Below are 15,113 nucleotides of genomic sequence, written 5' to 3'. Positions count from 1 at the left end.
TCATTAAAAATTGGCCTCCAAAGTTAGTGGGGGTCGGTCATACATTTGGACTCGATTGGAGCACTCTAAATGGGTCAAAGTGGGATTTTTCAAAATTTACCCCTACCTGGGGGGGGGGGGGGCATCAGAATTCGTTTTAGAGGTATGGTTCCTTCGGCAAAGTTTCTTATTTTGATCCCTAGAATACGATTTTCACAGAGCAATGAGCGATTTTTAAATCGACCCGCCCTAGTATATACTCTTACGTATAATACTTATTTGTGGCATCAGTAACGCTAAAAGTTTACTTAGTGAAACTAGTAAGCGATCTTCATATTGCGAATTAGTCTGCAATTGCTGTCAGTTACGAAAAGCGCATGGGTAATTTTTTTGGGAAGCCTAGAAAGCCGCGAACAATACCAAAAGCTTGATTCGCATCAAAAGTGATAAAATATTGTTTGCCAAACCGTTGACGAGGAACGAGCCTGGTTAGAAAAATGTGTTCTAATTGAAAACAAGTAAGGAAGGTTAAGTTCGGGTGTAACCGAACATTACATACTCAGTTGAGAGCTATGGTGACAACATAAGGGAAAATAACCATGTAGGAAAATGAACCGATGGAAACCCTGGAATGTGTTTGTATGACATGTGTATCAAATGAAAGGCATTAAAGAGTATTTTATGAGGGAGTGGGCCATAGTTCTATAGGTGGACGCCATTTAGGGATATAGCCATAAAGGTGGATCAGGGTTGACTCTAGAATGCGTTTGTACAATATGAGTATCAGCAGAAAGGTGTTAATGAGTATTTCAAAAGGGCGTGGGGCTTAGTTCCATAGGTGGACACCTTTTCGAGATATCGCCATAAAGGTGGACCAGGGGTGACCCTAGAATTTGTTTGCACAATATGGGTATCAAACGAAAGGTGTTAATGAGTATTTTAAAAGGGAGTGGGCCATTGTTCTATAGGTGGACGCCGTTTCGAGATATCGCCATAATGGTGGGCCAGGGGTGAATCTAGAATTCGTTTGTGCAATATGGGTATCAAACGAAAGTAGCTAATGAGTATTTTAAGAGGGAGTGGGCCTTAGTTCTATAGGTGGAAGCATTTTCGAGGTATCGCAATAAAGGTGGACCAGGGGTGACTTTAGACTTTGTTTGTACGATATGGGTATGAAATGAAAGGTGTTAATGAGTATTTTTAAAAGGGAGTGGGCCTTCGTTTTATAGGTGTTCGCCTTTTCGAGATATCGCCATAAAGGTGGACCAGGGGTGACTTTAGAATTTGTTTGTGCAATATGGGTATCAAACGAAAGGAGTTAATGAGTATTTTAAGAGGGAGTGGGCCTTAGTTCTATAGGTGGACGCCTTTTCGAGATATCGCCATAAAGATGGACCAGGTGTGACTCTAGAATGCGTTTGTACGATATGGGTATCAAATGAAAGGTGCTAATGAGTATTTTAAAAGGGAGTAATCCTTAGTTCCATAGGTGGACGCCGTTTCGAGATATCGCCATAAAGGTGGACCAGGGGTGACCCTAGAATTCGTTTGTGCAATATGGGTATCAAACGAAAGGAGTTAATGAGTATTTTAAGAGGGAGTGGGCCTTTCTGGACCAGGGGTGACTCTAGACTTTGTTTGTACGATATGGGTATCAAATGAAAGGTGTTAATGAGTATTTTTAAAAGGGAGTGGGCCTTCGTTCTATAGGTGTTCGCCTTTTCGAAATATCGCCATAAAGGTGGACCAGGGGTGACTCTAGAATGAGTTTGAACGATATGGGTATCAAATTAAAGGTATTAATGAGAGTTTTAAAAGGGTATGGTGGTAGTTGTATATGTGAAGGCGTTTTCCAGATATCGACCAAAATGTGGACCAGGGTGACCCAGAACATCATCTGTTGGATACCGCTAATTTATTTATATATGTAATACCTGCCAAGATTTTAAGGGTTTTATATTTCGCCCTGCAGAACTTTTCATTTTCTTCTACTTAATATGGTAGGTGTCACAATCATTTTATAAAGTTTTTTCTAAAGTTATATTTCGCGTCAATAAAACAATCCAATTACCTTACCATATTTCATCCCTTTTTTCGTATTTGGTATAGAATTATGGCATTTTTTTCATTTTTCGTAATTTTCGATATGGAAAAAGTGGGCGTGGTCATAGTCGGATTTCGTTCATTTTTCATACCAAGATAAAGTGAGTTCAGATAAGTACGTGAACTGAGTTTAGTAAAGATATATCTATTTTTGCTCAAGTTATCGTGTTAACGGCCATGCGGAAGGACAGACGGACGACTGTGTATAAAAACTGGGCGTGGCATCAACCGATTTCGCCCATTTTCACAGAGAACAGTTAGCGCCATAAAGTCTATGCCCCTACCAAATTTCAAAAGGATTGGTTAATTTTTGTTCGACTTATGGCGTTAAAAGTATCCTAGACAAATTAAATGAAAAAGGGCGGAGCCACGCCCATTTTTAAATTTTCTTTTATTTTAGTATTTTGTTGCACCATATCATTACTGGAGTTGAATCTTGACATAATTTACTTATATACTGTAAAGATATTAAATTTTTTGTTAAAATTTTACTTTTAAAAAAAATTTTTTTTTAAAAGTGGGCGTGGTCCTTCTCCGATTTTGCTAATTTTTATTAAGCGTAATAAGAGTAACGTTCCTGCCAAATTTCATCATGATATCTTCAACGACTGCCAAATTACAGCTTGCAAAATTTTAAATTACCTTCTTTTAAAAGTGGGCGGTGCCACGCCCATTGTCCAAAATTTTACTAATTTTCTATTTTGCGTCATAAGTTCAACTCATCTACCAAGTTTCGTCGCTTTATCGGTCTTTTGTAATGAATTATCGCACTTTTTCGGTTTTTCGAAATTTTCGATATCGAAAAAGTGGGCGTGGTTATAGTTCGATATCGTTCATTTTAAATAGCGATCTGAGATGAGTGCTCAGGAACCTACATACCAAATTTCATCAAGATACCTCAAAATTTACTCAAGTTATCGTGTTAACGGACGGACGGACGGACGGACGGACGGACATGGCTCAATCAAATTTTTTTTGATCCTGATTATTTTGATATATGGAAGTCTATATCTATCTCGATTCCTTTATATATGTACAACCAACCGTTATCCAATCAAACTTAATATACTCTGTGAGCTCTGCTCAACTGAGTATAAAAACTTTTACAACATGTTTAATGTTGCTTTCCCGGGACTTGAACTCATTACTTTTAGTGCGGTAGGTAGAGCACGCTACCATCGCACCACGGCGTCAAGATCTATCCTAATAATTTTATGTTGAAGATCACTTACTAGTGTCACTAAGTGATTAGTGGTGTAACAATAGGGTGGCAGGGCTGCCAAAATGCCATGGGACCTCACCTCGAGCTCAAAAATATTTTTTTACATTGTACCTGGATATTTTGTTTCATTTGAAAAGTATATTTTTATAAGTTCTGCTTAAAATTCAAAGTGAGAAAACTAAAGATCATAATAACATTTCAAGTTAATCATTAAGCATTTCAACCAAACTAAACCAAAATATGTTGATTCATTTTTAGAGATGTTACATGTTACACGTTTTTTATTATTGAAAAAATTCAACAAATTTATAAAATAAGATCGAAAACAAAAATTTTATTATGTTATTGGTTTTGCAGAACGTCATTAATCAAAAAGGAAAATTCGTTATTTGCTCTGACAGCCTCTCTTTCTTGAGTGCAGTTAAAAGCATACGAAACAGCAGAGCTATCATTGGAAGAATCCGGGACTTTTGTATTAAATATAGGCAAAAAATCGCTTTGATCTGGGTTCCTGATCATGTAGGGATTCCTGGCAATGAGCAAGCAGATAATACAGCGAAATATTTCGAATCAGTGCCAACCTTTCAACAAGAACCTCAATCCGATCGCAATAAAGCTATATACCGCAGCAACATCACTCGCCTGCAATCAACCATCTTCATACGCCTAAGAATAGGACATACCCAAATAAACATCAATACATTCTCACCGGAATGGCACCACGTAGGTGTCGTTTTTGCGGTAACATCTTGTCCCTCGATCATATTTTTAACACTTGTTTGGCTTTAGAGAGTATTAGAAAAAAACATCTCATCACAGACCAGTATCTTAAATTAATAAGTACACCATCTTATGATAATATTTTAAGGATATATAATTTTCTTGTAGAATGTAATTTGCAGAATAGAATATAGTTTTTCATCTCTAAGTATTTAAATTCGGAGCCAATGGCCACGGTTGCTTGTGCTCCTATACATACTTAATTAGCTTATTTGTATATTTTTCCTAATAAACAATAATAATAATAATAATAATAATAATAATTAAAATAATAATAATAATAATAATAATGGTGGAGGCTGAGCTCAGGGCTCCACCGGGGTCACAAGGTGGCGGATCGTGAACGGCCTCTAGAAGGTTAGCTGCGAATAACCAATAAGCAGTCCCCGACCAAAAGCGACCATAAAGGAGGGCGTGGCGCAAAAGGCCACACATACCCAATGAATCTTGGTGGCAGGGCGAGTGGATGCCGCCCTAAAACTTCAATAAGCATCTTCAGGATCGAGCCCAGTAAGATCCTGACGGCGACAACTGGAAAATCTTAAGGAAAAGATTGCTATGGGCTGGCGTGGACGGTATTCTACCATCTTAGTAGCCGAGGGTGATACCTCGTGGAAACGGCTGGTGGGCTAAAAAAAAACAATAATAATAATAATGATAATAATAATAATGTAACGAATTTACTGAAATTCCGCTTATTTAAAATCTTCTGCTAACGTTCGAATCACTAAACTGTTGAATAAATAACTCCACTATTCAATAATGCAAAATGGCCTTTATTCAAGTTCAATAATAACACTACTACTTCTCGACAGGTGGCGTGCTTAAATCAAACTCATTTTCGTGCCTCAACTGTTCCTGCTTTTATACTGTTCGATTTCCTCGTTCCATACTTCTAGGCATTTCCAGAATTGACTTAGTTACCAACTATAAAATTATAACTACTGATGCACGTGTATAGCTCCTCATATGCGCGTGTATATGTGAGTGATACTTGCACAAATTATTGCCTACTTTTGGGAGCATCTCAGATATATGCATGTGTTTGTGCGTTGCTCTCCGCTGCTTGTATGGACATATGTGTAGACATAATGATTAATTTGATTATGTGCATAAAAGTCACTGCTCAGTATCGGCTTAGAGATGATAGTATCCCTTAGTGTTGCTAATATTCGTCACAATAATAATAGTAATAATTTCTAGTAAAAATGGACGGGACTAAAGACCACGCTTACTCTTATATAAAAGGAATTTTAAGGGGTCGTAGACTAGAATAATAAGCTATATCTTAGCGAAAAGTAGTACGAGTATTTTTCAATGATATTTCGCTTACCAAGTTTTATCGTAAAAGGAAATTGGAAGGCGCTTTTTTTTTAAATGGGTAGTGCAACGTGTTATGTACAAAAGTAATTTAAAGTAAAATTGAGGCTCACACTGAGTATATAATGTTCGGTTACACCCGTACTTAGACACCCTTACTTACTAGCCTTGTATTTAGTTGAAAATACGCTTATATACAGATTTCGATCTCCTGAGCTCAAAAATCAGATCAATTCTTCAATTCCTTGTGACACTTTCCCGGAAAATCCGGAGGATTATCAAATAAGAACGAGAAAAAAACGAGTTCAATTTAACAGGAAAGTCATTGGTCATAACCATCATAGAGATTTTGTACCGAGCTTCTCTTCCAATTTGCGTCGCGATCCTTTTTCTTAGATTGCCTACAAATTGGAGTGGCCGACTCCGAACGGTGAATTTTCACTGAGAAGCTTTGCATAGCAGAAATATCCGAGTATGTAGATAGATGTAGTATTTACTACATCACTTCCGAATGGTGACCCCGATTAGAGATTCTTCTTTCTAATTGAAAAAACTTGTTTCTAAATTTTCAATGTTGCTTTGACCGGGAGTTAAACCTAGGACCCTCGGTGTGGTAAGCAGATCACGCTATCACCACACAACGACGGACCTTTAAGTCCGAGACTAAAGGTAAAATACGGACTTTTATTATTTAAGTACAGTATAAAAGTCCTGCCCTATTACTATGGAACGGCTCATACCAAATAAAACGAAATTTTTCTCATACCAAATGTTCAAATGGATCAAACTTTATGGCGAAAAATAGGCGCAAGTTTACTGAAAAAATTGCGATACATAAAAAGGATGCATTATTCGGCATGAATATCATATAGTTTTCCCCAGTATCCAACACACTTTTACCTAGAACTGTTTTTGACTCGGACGTTTTGGACTAAAACAAAAACTTAATGTGGCTCTGATTATAAATTATAGTTTTCTCACTGTCTTTTTTCGCGATACTTATTTTCTTGCATAAAAATCAATAAAAAATACCATGAAAATACTAAGGCTGACTGCAGAGTGATCGCTATAAAAAGGTGAAAAGGAATTTTTATTTTCATATACATATTTCATAAGCTTGAAACATTTCTGGCACTGTGACAGCTTTTACAATTTTCCTAAAGAAATCATTTTCATACGTTTCTATCTTTACATTATAGCAAAACTTCTCGTTTCTACTCCGTCGTTAGCCTAAGGCGTACCTTTGCTAAGTTTTTTGAGCATGTCCATTAGCCTTTTTGTAATTTTCATTGTTAAGAAAGTGGGCGCGGCCGCCGTGTTGTGATGCTAGAGTGTTCCGCCTACCACACCAAAAATTATGGGTTCACCCGCCGGACAAAGCACATCAAAATTTTAGAAATAAGTTTTTTAAATTAGAAGAAATTTTTTCTAAACGGGGTCGCTCCTCGGCAGTGTTTGGCAAGCACTCCGAGTGTATTTCTGCCATGAAAAACTTTCAGTCATCTGCCTTGCAGATGCCGTTCGGAGTCGACATAAAACAAATAGATCTCATTAAAATATGGCACAAAAAAAAAACAAAGAGTGCAAAACATAAATATTTTTAGGCAATATTCTGGACACAATCATAACGAGTTTCAAACGAAATTTCAACCTGTTGTACTTAGACATATATACCTATCCTAATAGAAAAGTCATAACTTAAAACATTTGTTTAGAAGGATTTATCTCAGAAATTCTGGTAATTATGTCGTATCTGAGCGAAGTCGTTAATACAGTCGTATCGTAGGCGACCGGTTAAAAAGATTGAAACTGAAAAAATAATTTTTTGTCAAAAAAGCTTCGCACTTAACTACGTTTATTTCCTTTTCGCAAAAGACATAAATTGTTAAACCAGAATTTAGGTTCATATATCTTCTAAAGTATATTTTAGCATTTTGAGTCGTTAACGAATTGTTAAAAGATTTTAAACTAAATTTAATTCATATCTCCTCTGTCAACAAATTTTTTATTTCAACTACAACTTTTTTAGCTGGCCTCGTGAGGTTCTACTTTATTAACGATTTCGATGAGATATAGCCTTATTAACAGAATGTCTGATATAAGTCCTTATAAAGAAATTTCTGAGACTACCACCTTTCTGTAATGATAGGTCGATATGTAAAAAAATGTTATCTTGGATATAACAACCTTTGGTTAAATAATTCATCATAATCTATATATCAACTATCAACATTGGCTTACTCATACATATTGATTTAACATATTTCTAGGAGCAAATTTGCCCTGATTATTGTGAATTCATAAATGTTGCGAATGTTTGAAAAAAAAAAAAACGTGCACAATAGTAAAAAGCCTCGATCACCCGCTGAATCACTGTTCGATTGCTTGTACCATTTTCTAAATAGTGTTTTCAAACATTTTGGTGGAAGACATTATAGCATTATTTACATGTTTTAACCCAGATAACCCTAAAAGTTACTCAGGCGAAAACTTTTGATATTTTTTGGAAATGTCTGGCTAAAACCGCTATAGAAAGAGACTCTGATACTTTTAAAAACAACATTTTTTTTTAAATTATTTTAGAGGTGTCCTATATATAGTACATTAGGAATATAAGGGATAAAAACATATTTTTATTTATTGGAATGGAAGTTTACAAAACACTTGGTATGTACTCCAATATTGCATTTTACACACCTTGTAGTGGTTTTTTGATGGCAATATGCACATAGGGTTTGTTTTTCCTGTGGCTCTACAAGATGATCCATACGGTCATAGCGAATCTCGGCTTCTTTGGGGCAACTTGGATGGCCTTTTTGGTAGATTGATTTCTTTCGATGGGTAGTCAGCAGCATGGTAGCCACTGCACGCCTAAAGCTCAGTTGGTCAAAACTTCCGCCCGTTCGCGATGTATGATCCAAGCGTTTTGGAGCGCCATATCAATGCAGTGTGCTAGCAAAAGCAGGTACCATTTGCCCCTCATTGAAGTTCTATACAAGCTTATATTTTGGTCAGAACGTTCCACTCCTCCCATGTTAGAGTTATACATGTAAATCAAATGCGGTTGTTCTACATATATAACGGTATATTATCGTCCGAGTCATCGGATGAGCTTTCAGGCGAGGCTGTATTAAATTTTGTTTCTGCTGGCGCTTGCATTTGGGTAAATGGAAAATTATTTACGCCAAAAGCTTCCTCAGGACCAGAATCTTCGTTGTTTGCATTAACTGGAGGAAACAAAACCACTTCATCGATGTCGCCAGTGTTTTCTTCATCATCTTCCAATAAAACAAGAACCTCATGAAGCCAGAAACCCTTGCAAAAAAATAGATTTTGTAGACATCCATCTTCCTAATGTACTATATGTAGGACACTAACATTTGCTCATTTTTACTACTAATTAATTTGCAATGTATTTAACTATAATTTTACACCTTTAAAAACTCGTTTATTTCTCTATAATTTTTTAATAAAAAAATATATATTTGTTAAATTTAATCATATAAATTTTAATTCACTTTTGAAATCGTATGTTATAATTTTGCATTTTTTCAAAATTAGTAATTTTCTGAATAAGACAACGAGCGCTTCTCTCACTGAGGGAATGTAAACACTTACTAACGCTGTTGCGCAATTTTTACTGCATGCAAAAATACATTCCCGTTATTTCCTGGCCATCGGGCGCGTGCGTGAATCGACATGAAATTGGTGTCCTACAAAGAGTATATTAGGGTTATCTGGGTTAAAATGTTTGGTTAACTGGCTGCCCATATTTAATCTATTAACTAGATTTAGAAAAGAATATTTGTATGCAGTCTGTTTTTCTGTACACACAATCAAAAGAAAAGCTGATTTGAAACAAAAATGGGCACTTCATGGCACTTCAAATTAATAACCGCGAGCAAAAAACAAACCCTACTTTCATTCTTTGGTATTCGCGACAGCCATTCCCTCTGTCAGCTATTATTTGACATGGCAATGGAGGAATAGAAAGATTTTTCACTTGTATGAATTCACAATGGACCCGATCGATAATAAAGAGTAATACCTTTATTATCATGGCGAAACGACCACAGGTTTGCACAACTGTAGTTTATCAGAAAGTGTCTCCACCGACGTATATTCGACACTAAATCTACGCTTTTCAATTCCCTTGATAATATTTCTATGCTCGGTCCAAGTCTTGGTATTTGTTTTGTTTGCATTTAATTTGGTTTTACGTAGCAGATGTCAATCCAAGCGCACAACTCTGTCTGCCAGAAATAGTATAGCTAGGTGCCTGCTGGCAACCACGCCTCATGGTATCCAAACGCTGTCTGGGGTTTTCGTTAGAAAGCCTAAAAACTCATAATGACGAAGTTACCTATGTTCGTTTTCGTCAAATATATCTTTTCGGTTCAATACATTTACTTGTTAAGTATCTGCTAGCTTATTCAGTCAGTAAATCAGTTTAGCAACTTTCAGAAGACAAAGCTTAGGAATAAGTTTAGGTTAGCACGAGCAAGCCTCCAAATAAAGGACCCAAATTTATTGCTCTGTAACCGGTATTGAAGCCTATAAATGTCATACTACTCCCGAATCTACATTGTTTTACGTAAAGTGGTTCACACTGATATCATTAGCCGTCTTCGTGCTGGTCTTATCGATACTTTTCGATACCGTCAACCAAGGCTTGAACATTAACGTATCAGCAATCCTAGGTAAAGAGGCGTGTACAGTGAAACATTGGATCGGGAGGCATAATCAGAATTTAGTGAGGAAATAGCAAGACCAAGTAACAGTAACCAAAGGCATTAAATTGTCGTGACCTACATTTTTTATGCAGCCCCGAAAGGTATCTGCTAAAGCTGAAAGCTATTCATGGCAAAAATAATGCCCAAGGGACAACCTCGTTATGAAAAAACTTATTGCTTAAGTGTTTGGATGATAGCTATCCCAGGACTTGAACATGGGACTGTCGATATAAAAGGCCAAAACGCTAATTGTATTCTTTGTAGCTGCTTGGATCTTCGTTTACTTAGCGTATATTAATAAATTAATTTAAAAACAAGCAAGGACGGGACTGTCTTCGGCTGTATCTTTCATGAATGGGGCTGAACAATAATCTTATCCCATTCGTAATATCCAATTAATCGGCTTTATAAGATAAGAAATATATAGTGAACAGATGTACATACCTAAGCGATTTTTAAGATAAATAAAATATAAAAAATAGGTAGGTAGTTTGTGTGAGGATGCAAAGTTTCACGTTTTGTGTGGTCTGCATATAAAAACAATGTCCAAGAATCACTTGTTTCAACAATATATGACAGTTTATATGTGGTATACACTAGACTGGGTCGATTTATTAACCGATATCGCGCCATCAATTTTTCGATAGGATTTGGGCTCGGGAAAAAAGTTCCACTACGTACCCAAAAAAATAATTTTCGAGCCTGCAAAAAAAAAAAAAATGGCGAAAGGGTCAATTTTTCGACCAAAACACTCCCCAAAACCCAAAAAATATAAGTTTTTTTTTTTTCAAAAAACTGTTTATGCCAACGTTTTCACAATAGTTTAAAAAAAAATATTTTTTGGGTTTGGTCTAAAAATTGACCCCTTCGCCATTTTTTTCGCAGGCTCGAAAATTATTTTTTTGGGTATGCGTAGTGGAACTTTTTTTCCTGAGCCCAAATCCTATCGAAAAATCGATGGCGCGATATCGGTTAACTTTCGTCCATACAAATCGACCCAGGTTAGTATACACTATACATACAACGGATCTCCATGATTTTTTCAGAGAACAATATATGCTATAAACGTAAAAATTTGGTGAAATTTGAAGCTTTTATCTGTTAAAATGGGGCAGTAATTACGAAAATTTTCTTATCTGAACAATCGGTTGTGGGCGATATATGGTATATATACTACCGATCTCATCCTTTTTTTTCAGAAAAGAATATGTGCAATATACGAAAGTATTTGGGGAAGTTTGAAGGGTAAATCTGATAAATTGAGGAAGATATGACAAAAATCCTCCTTTCTGAAAAATCGGTTGTATGGAGGATATATGCTTTTGTGGTCCGATCCGGCCGGTTCTGACAAATATCTAATCAGACACCTAAATACACCCGCTCACCAAATTTTATTAAGATATCTCAAAAATTGATGGACTAGTTTGCATACAAACAGACAGACGGACATGGCTAAATCAACTCAGCTCTTCATCCTGATTATTTCGGTATATTTAATAATGGGTCTATCTATTTTTTCTTTAAGGACTTACAATTTTGGGATTCGTGACGAAGTTAATATACCATTTCATTTTCATGAAAGGTATAAAAATACACTTTCGTCAACATTTTGGATTTAGTGCTTTGATAAAAAAAAATGAACTAAATTTATTACTATTCAAAAGCGGCCTCTTATTTTCTTTCCCATTCTCTTGAACTTCATTACATTATGGCTTCTATCATAGTTTTAAAATTTATTGACGACTTTCCCAATTTCTTTTTGAACCAGTCGAATGTATGTTTGTTTAGTATATGTATATGTAATTTTTTATATTCTAACTAAATCGCATATGCTTTATGTTATTTAGATTAAATTTACAATTTTCATTCAAGCACAAAAATTTCACAATTTAATCCTTCAGCGAAGTGCGCAAATATGTAAAGAAAATCTCTTCAAGTTTCTGCAGCACAACCGTTTAAACATCAACACACAATTCCTCACTATGGTGCTTATTTTCAAGTATAAATTATGCATACTAACAGCAAGTCATTATATGCAGCACACACAAACACAATTACAAGCCAATAAAATTTCGCAAACTTAGCATAAGCTTAGGCGCTGCAGCACGGTAAATGAAAACAAAGTGTAATGTAGCGCAAATTCGTAAAACTATCATTCTTGTAATGACTTTGACTCTGACACTGACCTGAACTCGTTACACGACACAGCTTGTTGATTTAGGTGTTACGTGCAGCAACAACAAACAGCATTACTATATTATATTTATCATCAACAAAATTCATTCGGATATTTTTAATAATTTACACTGAGCTGAAAAACACACCAACACGTAAACAAAAGATTAGTAGTGAATTTAACGTTGATGTATATGCCTCACTCATACTTTGTGTCATCCCTCATATCATCCTTTTTCAGGTTTTAGTATATCTTATTTTTTTATTTTTGGTAGCCAATAAATATAAATTACTTCTGCCTTTGAGCATGACTGCTGTAAACACTTTCAGGTAACACGCAAACGACCGTTTGGCTTACTGGCCAACTACAAACTGAGTTGAGTGCATTGCGATCCTTGCGTTTTATACCAATATGTTGTTTGTTTTTACACACCGCCAGCATGAAAGCGGCGGCAGCTTGTTGTTACTCTTGTAATTGATGTTATACTCTACGTTCTTTGTTCACTGCCCAAATTTTGTTTTTACTTTTAGTAATGTTTTGCTGTTTTAATTATTTACGGGTGTATTTGGTGAAGCTTTTTGGATTACAACATATTTCTGTGTTTTTGTTGTTGCATTGCAGTAGCAAAATGTATGGCAATAAGCTTTCAGAAAGCCCTAAGTGCTGCCACGAAATTACAATGTTGATGTTTATTTTTTTAGAGAAATTATTATTAACAGCATCAACAATCTTCTTCCACAGAAAACATCACACATAAATTTAATAAATTCCAAGTTATAATATTCAAATCCCAAAATAACCCCGAGTATATCGGTATTATCCCGAAATCGTGCAGAATAATTTGCTGATGGTTTTCGGAGCGAAAACCAAAATAGTCTAGAAACAAGCTGAAAATTTTCCTCAATCAAAATACCGAAGCTGGTTAGAAAGCGGCGCAAAACTATACTGAACATATGTAGTTCAAAGAAGATATTGAAATAAGCAAGAATCTATAACGAAACAATCTCGAAGTGATCTAAAAAACATCCAACATAACTAATACAACCCGAGAATGATTTAGATATATCTCCGAAACATTTCCGAAGAAAATTCCGAAATTTTCGCTAAAAAATACCCGATTTTATTCTGAAGCAGTCTTAAAACGATAACGATAAGATTTCGAAACAACCCGAACTTAAACCGAAATAGTCCTGAAATGAGTCAAATGATTTTTAAATTAGCCGCGAAGCGATCCCGAAATATTTTCAAAAAGAATTACCAAATTGTCCGAAAAGATTGGTAACTATCCAAAAAAAGTTAACGAAATATTCCGGGGATCATAATTCCCAATAGGTCCCGCACTTCTAACTTCAAAACTGTTTTGTACTAACCCTGAAATGATTATGCCAACAATTTGGAATAGATCCCGAAATCATGCCAAAAATAATTCCAAAAAAATACCGAAATAGTACCAAATCTATCCCAAAACAGTTCGGAAATGTTCCGAAAGTGATAGCGAAATATTCCAAAAATGGTTTGAATAAATCCCGAAATAGTACCGAAAATAACCCTTAAATGGTTTCGAAACATACTGTAAGTTATCCGAAAAATATGCCGAAACTATCCCGAGCTCAACAATGTACACACTGGTCTGCCACTGTGATCTAGTTAACGATCTGTTTCTTCAAATAACCTGATGTCCGCCAACATGACCTCTATACGGTGGCAATTGGTTACGCCCGATGAAAACTATATCGAAGTAAGAATAGTATGGGTTAATTTATTAGTTTTAAAACTAAAACACTTGACTATAACCTTAGTAAGGAGCCATGCCACAGACTTTGTTAATTTTGTAAGAAGGTCAGGCAAAATATAATCACCTACGCAAAGAGAGCGTGCTCCCTCAAAATTTGTGATGTTTCTCTCATTATCCACTTATAAGATTTTGGATTTCAGTTTATGCATGTGTCTGTTTTACAGGTTAAAATTAACTTGACATTAACCATTTCGTTTTTATTCGCTTCACTTTCAGTCAAGATTTGCTAACAGGGATGTTACGGTTGCTGCACATTAGACTGGGTCGATTTATTAACCGATATCACGCCATCGATTTTTCGACGGGATTTGGGCTCAGGAAAAAAGTTCCACTACGCATACCCAAAAAAATAATTTTCGAGCCTCCGAAAAAAAATGGCGAAAGAGTAAATTTTTCAACCAAAACACTCCCCAAAACCCAAAGAATATTTTGTTTCAAAAAAACTGTTACCGCCAATACTTTTACAAAAGTTTTTTGAAAAAAAAGAAATTTTTTGGGTTTTGGGAAGTGTTCAGGCTCGAAAATTATTTTTTTGGGTACGCGTAGTGGAACTTTTTTTCCTGAGCCCAAATCCTATCGAAAAATCAATTGCGCGATATCGGTTAACTTTCGTCCATACAAATCGACCCAGGTTACTGCACATGTTCACATCATAGATCGCGTTCAAAAGGCAAAAGGCAAATGGGGGGTATTTGAAAGTACTGCGATGGGGAAGAATCAGTACTAGTTAATATGGTCTCTTAATGAGATAGTACTGCACTAGTGCGATTCGCTACAAGGACTATATAACACAGAAGAAATACGTACCGGTCAGTCAGCTGCGTTTGCCAAATCGTATTATCACTTCTTTTTCTGTAAAATAACTACAAGAAGGTTAACGAAGCTTAATGTCTCAAAGTTAAAAGACGGCAAAAGTGGCGACCTAGACGGTGTGACTAGCCGAATGCCCTCCGTCTAAACTTTTTTTATATTTTTAATTCTCTTTCACTGCATATAGAGTTTTCC

General features: G+C 35.8%; 1 protein-coding gene across 3 annotated transcripts in view; it reads right to left on the bottom strand.

Annotated features, from left to right (window-relative positions):
• Positions 1–12,660, bottom strand: part of LOC137251077 (otoferlin-like) — a 635,511-nt gene extending 622,851 nt beyond the window's left edge. The window contains exons 1-2 of one of the 3 annotated variants that reach the window (XM_067785044.1): positions 12,522–12,660; positions 12,324–12,448 (exon numbers count right to left, since the gene is read on the bottom strand). The gene's annotated coding sequence lies outside the window, so the exon portion shown is untranslated. Of the gene's footprint in view, positions 1–8,838; positions 8,973–12,323 lie in introns of those variants that run through there. The other 2 variants (XM_067785043.1, XM_067785045.1) reach the window with 2 other exon arrangements.
• Between the last annotated feature and the right edge of the window lie 2,453 nt (positions 12,661–15,113).

This window comes from Eurosta solidaginis, chromosome 4, assembly GCF_040869045.1.
Source record: "Eurosta solidaginis isolate ZX-2024a chromosome 4, ASM4086904v1, whole genome shotgun sequence".
Lineage (NCBI taxonomy): Eukaryota > Metazoa > Arthropoda > Insecta > Diptera > Tephritidae > Eurosta > Eurosta solidaginis.
Note: the sequence above shows the minus strand (reverse complement) of the source record. Positions and strands in the feature narration are given on the sequence as shown.